General features: G+C 41.7%; 1 protein-coding gene across 1 annotated transcript in view; it reads left to right on the plus strand.

Annotated features, from left to right (window-relative positions):
* LOC140202957 (LITAF domain-containing protein-like) overlaps positions 1-15223 on the plus strand; it is a 35695-nt gene that overhangs the window by 9046 nt on the left and 11426 nt on the right. The gene's annotated exons all lie outside the window — the stretch shown is intronic.

Below are 15223 nucleotides of genomic sequence, written 5' to 3' on the forward strand. Positions count from 1 at the left end.
AAGTGAGCATAGAAGGTATTGAGTTCATCTGGGAGCAAAGCCTTCAGGTACATTATATTACTAGGTCCATAGTTCAGTTCTCTGGTGTCTGCTGTAAAATGAAATATTGTAATTTGATATTTCAGTGCAGGCTTGCAAATAATCTTGTTATCTGGATGTATTTCACTGAAGTACAAAGGAAGTTATTATGTAGAGTGAATCTTTTCAGCCTCAGGATTTGGTTGCCATTCAAAAACAAATCTCTTTCTGTTGTCTCGTTATATCCCAGCTTTTGTCTGAATCGTGGTCAGCAGATTTTGTTCAGTTTTTTTCTTAAGGATTTGACAAGCTGAGAGAGGAACCTGGTTGATCTAGATTTCCAAAACGCATTCTATACAATGCCATGTATTAGGCTGGTATATAAATTTAAAAGCCAAAGTATTGGAGGAAGTGCGTTGGCATAGACTGAAAACTGGAAGTCAGAGTGGGAAGAAAAATGGTCCTTTTCAGGCTGAAGGAATGTAATTCGTAGAGTACTACAGGGATTGCTCTTGATACTTAATCATATTTGTTTATTATTGTCACATGTACTGAGATACCATGAAATGCTTCTGTTTGTGTACCACGCATAAATTTTACTGATTTTTATTTTCCACTATAGTTACTTTAAAATAAGTTGGTGCTTAAGCTTTCAAGTAGCATTTCAGGCTAATTTGGCAGAGTGCATTTCAATTGTGTTAGATTTTAGAACATTATATCTGTACTTCACTCTTGAACAACTTTTCCCATGAGAAATATTGGGTGACTTCAACAGGAAGTGGTAGTCTAACCAGTGACATGAGAGGCTGATACTTTGAAGCAGATGTCACTCATAGATAGAGAAAAATCATCCAGCTGTAACTGAGCTGTCTTAATGTTTAGCAGTGGAAAGTTCTAGTGTCTGTCCCATTTTTGAGCTTGCACACCTCAAAGCAGAGAGAGAAAAGCTACAGTTTTGATGTGGTGTCTTGTCAAACTCCTGCCTTTTAAATACATTTTTGGGAAATAAAGTTGAATGACGGCATGAATCTGACTTTGTGGTTATAGAGAAACATTTAGCTTAATGCTGTGCTGGGTGATTTTCTATTGTAATACTTGCATTCAATCTGTTTTATTGTTAAGATCATCAGCAGGAGACCTAATGAAATGGCTTTAGATTTACAGTAGTGGGATGAGGGGTCAGGGTGGCAGTAGTAATATGCTATTTCTGATCATAACTCTTATTCTTGTTTCTTTGCAGTTTTTAACACAGATAACTTTGTTTGAATCGAATACAAATTACAAGGAAGAATAAAATCTGCAATGAATTTGGGAAGTTCAAAGTAAAATTTGAGATTATTATCGCAAATACATGTTTGCACAGGTGCAATGGAATTCTTGCTTGAAGCAGCACCGAGAGGCATATAACAACATGAGCATCGCAACATAGCAACAAGAAAACCTAAATTAAATATATTGTTACATACCAGCAGCAATAGATCACAAATTGAGTCGGGCTTTAATGTTAAAACCACTATATTTATTAGTATCTACTCAAAATATAGAAAATTAAATGAAATAAATAGAAGTTAACAATGTTATATGTGTGTGTGGCTCCCAAACTGTCAAGCTTAGGAACAGTTCTTAAAGTCTTAAGATGGCAAACTAGAAAGGTCCAGTAATCCACAGAATAAGTGAGGGGAGAAACTTGTAAATCCACTTCAAAATATAGAGAGGAGGTGATTACGAAGAATTCCACCAGTTCCACGCTGGGAAAATGAAGTAACAGTTGCCAAAGATCTTATCCGTTGAGTCGTCCCAAAATCCACGTAGAAATATCCCCAAAGGTGACAGTCACGGAATATCCCTTCACACAAGTGGTCACCACATAACATACCTGAATCTAGGTAAGGGTTAACAAAAGTGGTTGCCACAGGAGACTCCAACAGAATCCACATATGGATCATATGAAGTGACAGTCACACAACCAATGTGCACTGGGTGCTGTTGGTCAACCCAGTTTTCAGGGCATGGGAAAGCATCAGACTTTACCCACTGCTGCAGCAAGTGTCTCTCTGTCTCTCTGGTCCCAGCTTGTTATACTGACATCATAGTCCCGCCTCATTCAGGCTCTTAAAGTGACACCCACAGTAAATGAAACAGTGGTCACGTAACAATATCATACACTCTTTTACAAGAAAGAGTGCAACAAAAAAGGCTATTTTTGTGCAAAGTTGTCATGGTGTTGCTAAACTGTAGTGATTATGGTTGAGTTCTGGAACAGAGTGGTTGAAAGGAAGAAGCTGTTTTTTAATTTGGTGGTGTTGGACTTCAGGCTTCGAGAGCTGCGGTAGCTGCGAGAAGATGGCATGGTTATCGTTGCATTGCAATCATCCTGAAAAGACGTTCGTTCTTGAGGCTTCATGCCTTTCGGAACTTTTTGACATAATTGTCTCTCAGGGACTCAGTGGGCACCAATAATAAAAAAAAAGGTGTAAGTGGAATGGCCATTGTTGGAGTGGAGAGTATTATAGTGCCCAGGCTTTGGCTCAGCAGGCTTATACAAGAACAAGCGCAAGCTAGAACTTCAAGCTTGAGAAGTGTGAGCTTTAACAAGTGTAGACAGGATGGTAGTTCAGGCAGTGGAATGCTTCTCCTGTAAAATGTGGGATTTCAGAGTACCTAACAGTCCCTGATAACTGCATTTGTAGGAAGTGCACCCAACTCTAGCTCCTGATGGACAAAGTCTAGGAGCTAGAGCTGGATGTACTCAGGATCATCGGGGTGGCTGGAAATTAGACTTTTAATGAGGTGGTCACACCCAGAGTGCAGGCTTCATATAGTACAGGTGTCCCCCGCTTTCCGAATGTTCGCTTTACGAAACCTCACTGTTACGAAAGACCTACATTAGTGCCCTGTTTTCACTTTCAGAAGGTGCTATCACTGTTATGAAGAAAGGCAGTGCGCAATAAAAAATCAGTGCACGAAAAAATCAGCACGCGATAGAAGGCAGCGCGCGCCCCGAGCAGCCGCTCTCCCCTGGATTCGGAACGGCATTGCTTTAACATGTTGCATTGAGCAGCTGTTAGCAAGATGAGTTCTAAGGTGTCGGAAAAGCCTGAAAGAGTAAGGGTGTTACACTTAGCGTAACACAAGACATAACTAAGCGTTTCGATCTTGGTGAACGAAGCAAGGACAAAGTGAGTTTGGCTTGTGGAAGTTGACGAAGATGATGTTGAAGAGGTTTTGGCATCCCATGACCAAGAACTGATAGATGAAGAGCTGATGCAATTGGAAGAGGAAAGGATAACAATTGAAACCGAATGCAGAAAGTGAAGCAACTGCGTGAGATTTTCGCTGCAATGATAAAGTAGAACTTTAATTTTGAAAGGGTACGTCGGTTTAGGGGATATTTGCAGGATGGTTTGAGTGCTTACAAACAACTGTATGGTAGAAAAATGCGCGAGACTCAGCAGTCAAGCAAGCCTTCCACATCAGCCACAGCAGACAACGAACCTCGACCTTCGACATCGAGGCGGGCAGTCATAGGAGAAGATGAGCTGCCTGCCCTGATCGTGTCCCACCACCACGGATACTGTACCGATTCGCGGAGAATGCAGCAGTAACCAGGAGGCACACAGCACATCTTTAAGAAAAAAGCCGAAATAAACATGCTAATTAATTAGATGCCGCCTAGCACGTAGTTGTCGGCCCAGAACAGAGGCGATGCGATGGGCACTGATCTGGGCTGACAATTATGTGCCGGGCAGCACCTAATTAATTAGCATGTTTATTTCAGCTTTTTTGTTAAAGGTGTGCTGGGTGCCTCCCGGCTACCACTGCGTTCTTTGCGGCAATGTATCGGGTCGGCAGCCCGGAGGGTGGGGGCCACTGCACCACCCGGCCTGCGACGACTCAGTCTAACACACCATCATCAGTGTGCTCAGCGCTGTTTTCCCAATTCCGGTAAGTGATACTACACTGTACATACATTATTTCTACTTTATATAGGCTGTGTATTTTTACGTGTTATTTGGTAGATTTGGCAGCTAAATAGTTTAAAGGTTACTGGAGAGTGCGTTTATGCCAACAGCGCTTGCGTGAGATTTTTGCTACGGAGATCTGTGCAGGCAATCGTTGTAGAGAAGTATTTCTACTTTATATAGGCTGTGTATTTATCATGTCATTCCTGCTTTTACTATATGTTACTGTTATTTTAGGTTTTGTGTGTTATTTGGCATGATTTGGTAGGTTATTTTTGGGTCTGTGAACGCTCACAAAATTTTCCCATATAAATAAATGATAATTGCTTCTTCGCTTTACGACATTCCGGCTTACGAACCGTTTCATAGGAACGCTCTACCTTCGGATGGTGGGGGAAGCCTGTAGATGGGTGATCACTGGGAGAAGCATTCAGTACAAGGTTCCCTGTGGTCATTCTTCTCAGCAACAAACATATCCCTTTGCATACTGCTGGGGGAATGACCTACTAGGGCACAGCAACAGCAGCCAGAGCAGTGGCACTCTGGCTGGCCCTGAGGCTCAGCAGTGTAAGATAAGGCAAGGCAGAGTGATAGGAGACTTGATAGTTTGTGGGGCGGGGGGTGCAGACAGGAAATTTTGTTGCTGTGAAAGATGCCTGGATGGTTTTGTTGCCTCCCAGTTACTAGGGTGTAATATTGTAATATGTCTTAGAGCAGCTGTAGAGGATTCTCAAGAGGGTGAATAGAGGTCATGGTGCAAATTGGCACCAATGACATGGGTAGAAAGAGAGAAGAGGTCCTGCACAGTGAGTATAGGGAATTAGGAGGAGGCTGAAGAGCAGGGCCTACAGGTAGTAACCTCCAGGTTACTCCCAGTACCATGTGCTAGTCAGGGCAGGAATAAGATGATGGTACAGGTGAATGAGTGGTTCATCAAGTAGTGCAAAGGACAGGGTTTCAGATTTCTGGATCATTGAGATTTCTTCTGGGATGGTATGGCCTGCACAAACAGAATGGGTTACACCTGAATCCTAGGAAGACCAATATTCATGCGGCCAGGTTTGTAGAGCTGTTGTGAAAAAATTAAACTTATTTGGCGGGGATGGGAACCTGAATGATGGGGGTCAGAATGGGGCAATATCAAAGTTGATGCATTGCGTAGTGAAACTAAGGAAGGACTGGCAAATGATAGGGCAAATTACAGTCAGTGGGATGAGTTGCGATGTAACATGGGGCAAAATTGAAAAGGGTGATGACTGAAGGTGTTATAGTTGAATGCACACAATATACATAATAAGATAGATGACCTTGTAGTACACTTAGAGATTGGCAGGTATAATGTTGTGGAATCACTGAGTCGTGGCTAAAAGAAGATAATAGTTGGGAGCTTAACATCCAAGGATACATATTGAGTCAGAAGGACAGGCAGATAGCAGATGGGGTGGGTGGTTCTGTTGGTTAAAAATTAAATCAAATCCGTAAAGAGGTGACATAGGATTGGAAGATATATTCAGATCGGAGTTGTATACAGATCTCTGAACAGTAGCCAGGATGTGGGCTACAAATTAGAATTGGAGATAGAAAAGACATATAAAAAGGGCAATGTTGTGATTGTCATGGAGGATTTCAATATGCAGGTAGATTGCATATTGAAATCATATCAAGTTGGTGCTGGATCCCAAGAGGGAATTTGTAGATGTCACAAAAGGATTGCTTTTTTTAAAGCACCTTTTCATTGAGCCCACGAGGGAAAAGGGAATTCTGGATTGGGTGCTATGTAACGAACCAGACTTGATTAGGGAGATTAATGTAGAAGAACCTTTAGGAGGCAGTGATCATAATATGATAGAACTCACCCTGTAGTTTAAGAAGGAAAATATAAAGTCAAATGTATCAATATTACAGCATGAGTGAGGAGCTGACCAAAGTTCATGGAAAGGAGACACTATCAGGGATGATGGCAATATGGAAATGGCTGGAGTTTCTGGGGCAATTCACAAGGCGCAGGATAGATACATCCCAAAGATGAAGAAGTATTCTAAAGGGAGGATGAGACACTCATGGCTGACAAGAGAAGTCCAAGACAACATAAAAGCAAAGAGAGGGCATATAATATAGCAAAATTAGTGGGAAGTTGGATTTGGAAGCTTTAAAAAATCAACAGAAGGAAATTAAAAGAAGCCAGAAGGGGAGAAAAGATGAAATATGAAGGTAAGCTAGCCAAAAATATAAAAGAAGATACAAAAAGGTTTTAAGACTATAAAATATAGGAGCAGAAGTAGGCCATTCAGCCCATCAAGTCTGCTCCACCATTCAGTCATGGGCTGATCCAATTCTTCCAGTCATCATCACTCCCCTGCTTTCACCCCATACCCTTTGATGCCCTGGCTAATCAAGAACTTAACTATCTCTGCCTTAAATACACCCAATGACTTAGCCTCGACAGCAGCTCGTGGCAACAAATTCCCAGATTCACCACCCTCTGACTAAAGTAATTTCAACACATCTCCGTTCTAAAAGGACGTCCTTCAATCTTGAAGTCACTCCCTCTTGTCCTGGAATCCCCTACCATGGGAAATAACTTTGCCATATCTAATCTGTTAAGGCCTTTTAACATCTGGAATGTTCCTCTGTGATTCCCCCATCATTCTCCTGAACTCTAGGGAATATAGCCCAAGATCTGCCAGACATTCCTCATACGGTAACTCTTTCATTCCTGGAATCATTCTCGTGAATTTTCTCTGAACCCTCTCCAGTGTCAGTTTATCTTTCCTAAAATAAGGAGCCCAAAACTGCATACAGTACTCCAAGTGTAGTCTCATGAGTACCTTATGAAGCCTCAACATCACATCCCTGTTCTTATATTCTATACCTCTAGAAAAGAATGCCAACATTGCATTCCCATTCTTCACAACCAACTCAATCTGGAGGTTAACCTTTAGGGTATCTTGCACAAGTACTCCCAAGTTCCTTTGCATCTCTGCATTTTGAAATCTCTCCCCATCTAAATAATAGTCCGCCCATTTATTTCTTCCACCAAAGTGCATGACCATACACTTTCCAACATTGTATTTCATTTAACACTTCTTTACCCATTCTCCTAAACTATCTAAGTCTCTCTGCAGGCTCTCTGTTTCTTCAACACTACCCACTCCTCCACCTATCTTTGTGTCATTGGTAAATTTAGCCACAGATCTATTAATCCCATAGTCCAAATTATTGACTCTGACCTCTGGAAAATAATGCTGGAGAGGTAGTAATGGGGGTCAAAGAAATGGCAGATGAACTGAATGTGTTTTGTGTCAGTCTTCACTATGGAAGACCCTTGCTGTATGTGGGAAGTTAGAGAGGGTCAGGGGGCAAAAGTGAGTGAAGTTGCCATTACTGTGGAGAAAGTGCTTGAGAAATTTAAAGGTCTGAAGGTAGGTAAGTCAACTGGACTAGATGGACTACACCCCAGTGTTCTGCAAGAGGTAGCTGAAGAGATTGTGGAACTACTAATAATGACCTTTCAAGAATCACTAGATCCTGGAATGATTCTGGAGGATTAGAAAATTACAAATGTCACTCCACTCTTTAATAAGGGAGGGAGGCAGAAGAAAGGCTAAGTAGCCCTTAATTTCCTTTCAGTGGTTGGGAAGACATTGGAGTCCATTATTCAGGATTTGGTTTCGGGGTATTTGGAGGCACATGAAAAAATGAGCCACATTCAGTATGGTTTCCTTAGAGAAAGCTTGTCTGACCAGTCTGTTGGAATTCTTTGAGGAAATAACAGGCAGGAGAAACCAAGGAGAGTCAGTGGTGTTGTTTACTTGGATTTTCAGAAGGCCTTTGACCAGGTGCTGCACATAACATTGCTTAACAAGATAAGGACAGATACTAGCATGGATAGAAAGTTGGCTGACTGGCAGGAGGTAAGGAGTGAGAATAAAAGGGGCCTATTCTGATTGGCTGTTGGTGACTCATGGTGTTCTATAGGGGTTGGTATTGAGACCACTTCTTTTCATATTATATGTCAATGATTTGGATAATTGAATTGATGACTTTGAGGGCAAGTTTGCAGATGATACAAAGATGGGTGGAGGGACAGGTAGTGTTGAAGAAGCAGAGAGTCTGCAGAAGGACATGGACAGAATGGGAGAATAGGCAAAGAAGTGGCAGATGGAATATAGTGTAGGGAAATGTATGGCCATGCATGTTGGTAGGAGGAATAAAGGCAAAGGGTATTTTCTAAATGGGGAGAAAATCCAAAAATCAGCGTCGCAAAGGTTAACTTGCAGGTTAAGTTGGTGGTAAGGAAGGCAAATGCATTCCTTTAAAGAGGACTAGAATATAAAAACAACAATGTAATGCTGAGGCTTTATAAGGCATTGGTCAGATTGCATTTGGAGTATTGTGAGCAGTTTTGGGCCTCTTATCTAAGAAGTGATGTGCTGACATTGGCAAGGGTCTAGAGGAGATCCATGAGAATGATTCTGGGGATGAAAGGGTTAACATATAAACATTTGATGTCCCTGGGCCTGTACTCACTGGAGTTTAGAAGAATAAGGGGGATCTCATTGAAACCCAGTGAATATTGAAAGGCTTAGATAGAGTGGATGTAGAGATGATATTTCCTATAGTGGGTAAATCTCGCACCAGAGGGCACAGCCTGAAAATAGAGGGACAACCATATAGAACAGGGATAAGGAGGAATTTCTTTAGCCGGAGGGTGGTGAATCAGTGGAATTCATTGCCATAGATGGCTGTGGAGACCAAATCATTGAGTGTATTTAAATCAGAGATTGATAGGTTATTGATTAGTCAGGGCATTAAAGGTTACAGGAAGAAGGCAGGAGAATGGGATTGAGAGGGTTAATAAATCAGCCATGGTGGAATGACGGAGCAAACTCAATGACTTAATTCTGCTCCTGTGCCTTACGGATGGTGGAGATCTTTGATAATGGATGTTGCCTTCTTGATCTCCTAACCCCCTACACTTACTGAGGAGAATGAGGTGTGCTGTGTGGTTGCAGCTTTGTGTGGTATGGAAGTTGTAAGACATCAGACCTCAAGACCCTACAGAGTATTGTATAAGCAACCAAGGCTCATTGGGTATTTCTATCCTCTTATTTGTGACTTTAAAGGGAGTGTTGTATACAAAGGACCTGAAGGGTTATTGAGAATCCCTAACCCCATCCCACAATCTCTTTGACCCTCTACTATGAAGAAGGAGGTACAAGAGCATCAGGACCAGGACTGCCAGACTAAGACTAGGACAGCACTTTTTACCCAGGCTGTGATATTAATGAATACCCTGCCATCACTGAGGTCTTGCTACTAGGACAATGAGCTATATATGGTAAATACATGTGATGTGCATATCACTTATTTTACTAAGTTTTTTGTGGTAATATTTTTCACGTGCTCTGTTGAATATATGTATTGTGGGGGTGCCATAGTCTGGAGGAACTCCGTTTTGTTTGGCTGTATATATGTGCAGTCAGATGACCATAAACTTGAACTTAACATGCCTGCTCTAGATACCACTGGTAGTGCGGTATGATGTATTGGGTAGAGTCCACTGCTCTCTGGTCCGTCAACACCACCTCTTTAGTCAAGAAAGCCAACAGCATCTCCACTCCTGAGGAGATTGAGGCAAGTGAGGTTTTCCCTCCACCCCGACATTATATCAAGTTTTTACTGGAGCACAATTAAGAGCGTCCTGACCAGTTGATTCACCGTCTGGTACTGGAATTGCAATGCATCTGACCGTACGACCGTACAAAGGATTGCGAGAATCATCGGGGTCTCTCTTCTACCCATCCGAGATATTTATCAGGTGCAGGGCCCTTGGCATTGTCAGTTATCCCTCTCACCTGTCCAATGATCTTTGATCCCCTACCATCAGGAAGGAGGTAGCATTAGGACAAAGGCTGTTAGGATGGAAATGGCTTCTTCCCCCAAGGCCATGAGACTACTGAACTCCCTGCTGTAGGGTAATGCAATGGGTGACAGATGACACATATTGTTCATAATAGAAACTGTTTTACATAATTCACAAACATGGACGTTGTGTTGTTGCAGTCACTCTAGGAGATGATGTCTGACGTAATGATGTCAGTGTAAGAGGACTGCTTTTGGTTTGTCAGTAGTGGAAGTAAAGAGCTGTGACTTTTGTTAAGCACATAAAATGACTCATGTTTTATTCTCAAAGTTCTACATTGGTGACTCTGATGCTTTCTGATGATTCCAGAGTTATTCAATGACATGTTGACCAATGAGTGTGCCAAGCAGTTGCTCCCCTTGCCAGGCTTGGGTGATGCTAGGCCTGAAGAGCTAATGCACCACATGCTGTCTTTCCTTGACAATCACAATCCTTGTTTTATTTTTAAAGAACTCTTTATGCAACAAATGCGTGATCAAGTTCATACAGCCCTCGCTAATACACTGGTGAAGGATTACCAGGGGCTTGCTATGATGGCTTCTAGCTTACACTCGGCCAGACGAGGTGCATCATTCCCTGCCTCAGTAAGCCCTGTCAGCAGAGCCTTCAGAAGGCTCAAGCTCATAGCTCAGAACTAGACGATGCTAGGTCTGTTTTTACCATGCACACTTCAGCATGAACATAAAGTGATGCCGACTCCCATGCAACTCTGACAGTGCCAGTGCATTGGGACTTCAGAGGTCTGTGACCACCATGGGTTCAGCTGTCAGAGTCATCTATTATTCACTACAAACACCCTTCCTGTGCCATGGGGCACTCGAGTGTGCTGCCAACATCACCCATTGATTATAAGGCTGACAGCAATGGATCTTTACTGAAAGCCGGCAAATACAGCAGGATTTGGATGTGGGACATGATACATGATGCTCCACATGGGACTTTGGCTTGGCTAAAAGTTGCTAGACCTCTTCTGATTGGCAGAGATTTCATGTGTGGCAAAGGACTGTTAGTAGATATGCCGGTTTGTGGAAGCAAAGGACTTTGGGTTGTTCGACAGTAATCTTTCAAAGTTTGCTAATGTGTTCAGTGATAAGCCAAACTTTCTTAACCACCAAAGAACATAAAGACACTGACACACCATCCTTATGACTGCATCTGTGTGCTACCAGAGCAAGTCATCTGATATGTCAGCAGTCAGAATTTAAAGCTGCTGATGCTCACTAAATTTCCCCCAATGTCGACATGCGCATGTCTACCCTCTTTCCCCTTCATGAAGTCAACAATCAACTCTTTAGTTTCACTGACATTGAGCAAGAGGTTGTTGCGGCACCATTCAATCAAGTGACCTCTCTCACGAGTATTCTTCCACAAGCAGTAATGTCATTGGCAGATTGGTATATGGCATTGAAGCTATGCTTACCCACACGATTGTGTGTATAGAGTGTCGATCGGGGAACTAACTATGCATCCTTAAGGTGCAATTGTGTTGCTGGTCAGAGAGGAGATGTTCTCCTTTTCACGGACCATCTATCCCCACTGAGGTCTGCCAATGAGAAAGTCCAGTATCTAGTTGCAGAGGGAAGTGCAGGGGTCCAGGTCATGAAGATTGATACTAAGTTTGGGTGGGATGATTGTGTTGAATGCTGAGCTGTAGTCAATGAAAAATAACCTGAAGTGTGAGTTCTCGTTGTTCAGAGCAGAGTGAAGAGCCAGCAAAATAGCATCTGGCATTGACCTGTTCCATTCTATTTCATTTGAAAGCAACTGTATATAATTCAGCTGATGTAGCACCAATATTTTTAGTTTGAGAATTTTGTCAAATTGTGGGAAATTGTAACTTCTTACATGTGTGGAATGAGTGCTTTTGGAGAATGTGGTGGTAAACTGTATTATAGTAAAAGAGAGTTAAAGTAAAATATACAAGTATGAAATGCTGGAAATGTTCAGCAAGTTCAAAGATTAATTTATTGTCAAAACATGTATCCATGTACAACTCTGAAATTTGTATTCTCCAGATAGCCACGAAACAAAGAAAGAACATCAAAGTCATTCAGAGAGAAACATCCAACCTCCCCCATACAAAAAAGAATAACTTCCCAATCATCAGCATCCCAAAAACACCCTCCCCCATACGAAACGGAACATGAACATCAACCCCCAAAAAATAACCCCTTCCCTGAACAGAAAAATTAACAGAGCACTAACAGCACATCAACCCCCAATCACCGTCCCCTCGCACAACAAAACAGAAAAGGAAAGGGCAATTTAAAAAAAACACAGAATACAAAAGTCACAAGTCTGGAAAAAGTCCACAGACCATGAGCGCAATAATACAGTATATATAAACACAGAACTACGATACCATCCTATAATATCAGTGACATTCATCAGAAGAGAGGGACGCCTCATGAGGCAGAGAGGCCTACCTACCTGCCTGCCTACCACAGCGAGCCACACAGCAATAGGCCGCTCACAGATTCCTTCTCCAGCAGCAATCAAAAGGCAGGCAGTCAACAATGAAACTCTCGCTCACCTTCTGCATTTACCTCAACATCTGTTTTCTTAAATGCTTTAATTGGTGATTAATAGATCCTTTAAACGGCGGCTCGTGCCCCATCTCGAAGTTTCTTCGCATCGAGGCCGTGTAGTTAATAGAGCAAGTGTATTTAATGCTTTTGGTTAGTGAGCATTTAAGAGTTCTTCTATAGTTACTGTGAGACTTACTGACTATGTTGTGCATTATTTTTGGATTTTCACCATTTGCAGTATTTTGGTTATTTAATGATCTAGGGAAGGTAAATGATCTACAAGATTTCATGATGACCATTCAGTGAAAAATGGACGACTTGCCCATTTTTTAAAATGTTTTACAGTTTATGTATTTGGTATGTGGTGGTTTTGCTTTGGATTTCTGCCTCATCTGTTCTGGACAGTGGCTGAAGTCTTGGAGACTTTTGCAGTAGTTCTGACGGTTGTGCTCAGAAGAATAGTGCACTAATGTCTTTGAAATTGAAGTAATGACTTTTCTGATATCAAATAATATTTCAGTTGCCAGCTAACACATCTGAAGGAGGAGACAAATATTAAAGGAAACTTTGGGAAAGAATTGGCATAAAGTGAGTGTTTAAACGCTTTAAGAATGAATGGAAGCAACTATTTAATTCTACATTTAAAACTGGACAGAGGCAGGAACTTAAGAATACTATAATAGGATTGTCAATGTTCAAGTGTTACACTTTCAGTCCACAAGCATTCTTTTGGTGCTCTCAGTTAAGGTTCTAGCACCTCATTGCTAAGGATTTTAAAATGCATCAGTCTTAACAAGAGCACTGTACCTGGGATGTTAGATCTGTGCTGTGCTGCAATTTTAATGCCCATACTGTACTAGGAAACTCAAGGAGAGCGACAAAACATTGCAGCTCACAATGCAGTCTCAGTCTATAAACGAATGCAGTAATGAGAGGAAGGAGATGAGAGCCTGTGGAGTACGATACTGGAGGTTGTAGATCTCTTCCCTTTCACTCTTCCAAGAACACAAAGAGGAGGAGTGGTATAGCCTTGTGCTGCTGCTCAGGAAGATCAAAGCTTGTCGGATATTTTGTTCAAGCTCCACATTCCTCTTAAATTCCAAATACCAAAAAATATCTGTCAAAAATACCAACAATATACTTGATCGTATTTCTGTTCAGGCTGAAGATAGTCCAGTTGTGATCATGTTGAATGGTGGGGCAGGTCTGGGGGTCTAGGTCTCTTACTCTTGCTTTTGTGTGTTCTTGTTCCTGTTCAGCCGCTGCAATACCAGCCCTCTAACCTGAAGCTGGATTACAGCATTTAATCCCGTTTTCAACTCTGATAGAAAAATGGAAGACCTAGCTAAGAAGGTCTTAAAAGAAGAACTTGCTTAATTAAATCAGTCTCCTGGAAGGAAATACAACAACTTGCATGTGCACAATAATATCTCTCTAAGAATTTTGATAATGGACAGATAGTTTGTTAATTAAGGAAATTTTATTATCTCATCTGATGGAATGTAACACTGTTCTGTGTGTGCACCAATTGAATTTCAACATGATTTGGTGTCTGGGTCTCTGGAGTGACACTTGAACGCACATTCTTCAGACTAGGAGGTGCGAATGCTACCACTGAAATGTGAACTGCAAATCTACTGTTGGCCATTGGAACCAAATGCCAAGTTTGTTTTCTTTTTAATATGACCACTTTTCAATGACACAACTAATCCAAACAAAATCAACAGCAAAGTATTGGGAGCTGGCAAGTGAGCCCAGTATAGAACAGGAATGTGAAGTGAATTGATGTGTTAACAGTTACTAAAGCTTGAATATGCTGCCTGGTCTGCTGAGCATTTCCAACGTTACTGTTATTGGACTTTTTTTTTTTAATTTTAAGGATCTCTTCTGTTTGGAAACCAAGATGTTCTTGTGGATTTTTTTTATGCTATACACTTTTCCTTTAGGACTCGGGTATTGTGCCACTTTGGGGAAGTGTAACTTAGAAAAGGGTTAAATGCTAGAGTTTCTACCCATTTTGTTTCCTCTTCTGAGTTTGCAGAACAAACTGATTCAACATATGCTCTTTAGTTTGGTTTTGAGTGCTTTCTACTATACATCTTCCCACACATGTATGGTTACTAGGGGTACTAATGCCACAATAATGTTTTGGTTCATTGTGATATCTTATCTTTGTTTGATTTGGCTTTAGTCCATTGGTTGCACAGCAAGCAATGGTGCAGTGTAATGGAGCAATTGACCTTTTGATGTGTAGAATAGTTATGGGAAAGGCTGTGGTGGATTCAGTGGTTAATGGAGATGAACACATTCAATATGTTGGGAATTAACTAGTAAACTGGAATAGTTAATGGAAAAATAATTAATGGGATAACATTTTTAAATCAAGGCTGCTGGGATAGGGAAAAGAAAGGCGTTTCAAGTTTGGGCTTTTTGGAGGGCCAAATGCGTAGTATATTGATGTTCTGGTCAGGAGTCCAGCCTGGAGCTAGGTAAGGATTTGCATGGTGGCTCAGGATCAAGTAATACTTCTGCTTCATAGCTTCAGTGACGTGGGTTTGATCCTGACCCTACCAGTGCTGTCTGTGTTATTTGCATATTGTCCTTGTGACTGCTCTATTCCCCACTCTGACCTTTTCCCTCCTTCTTCTCACCAGTGTATTACTTCCCCTGGGTCCTTGCCTCCTTCCCTTTCACCTATGGTCCACTCTTCTCTCTTATCAGATTCCTTCCTCTCCAGACCTTGACCTTTCCCACCCACCTGGCTTCACCTACCCCCTTCCAGCTAGCCT

This window comes from Mobula birostris, chromosome 9, assembly GCF_030028105.1.
Source record: "Mobula birostris isolate sMobBir1 chromosome 9, sMobBir1.hap1, whole genome shotgun sequence".
Classification (NCBI taxonomy): domain Eukaryota; kingdom Metazoa; phylum Chordata; class Chondrichthyes; order Myliobatiformes; family Myliobatidae; genus Mobula; species Mobula birostris.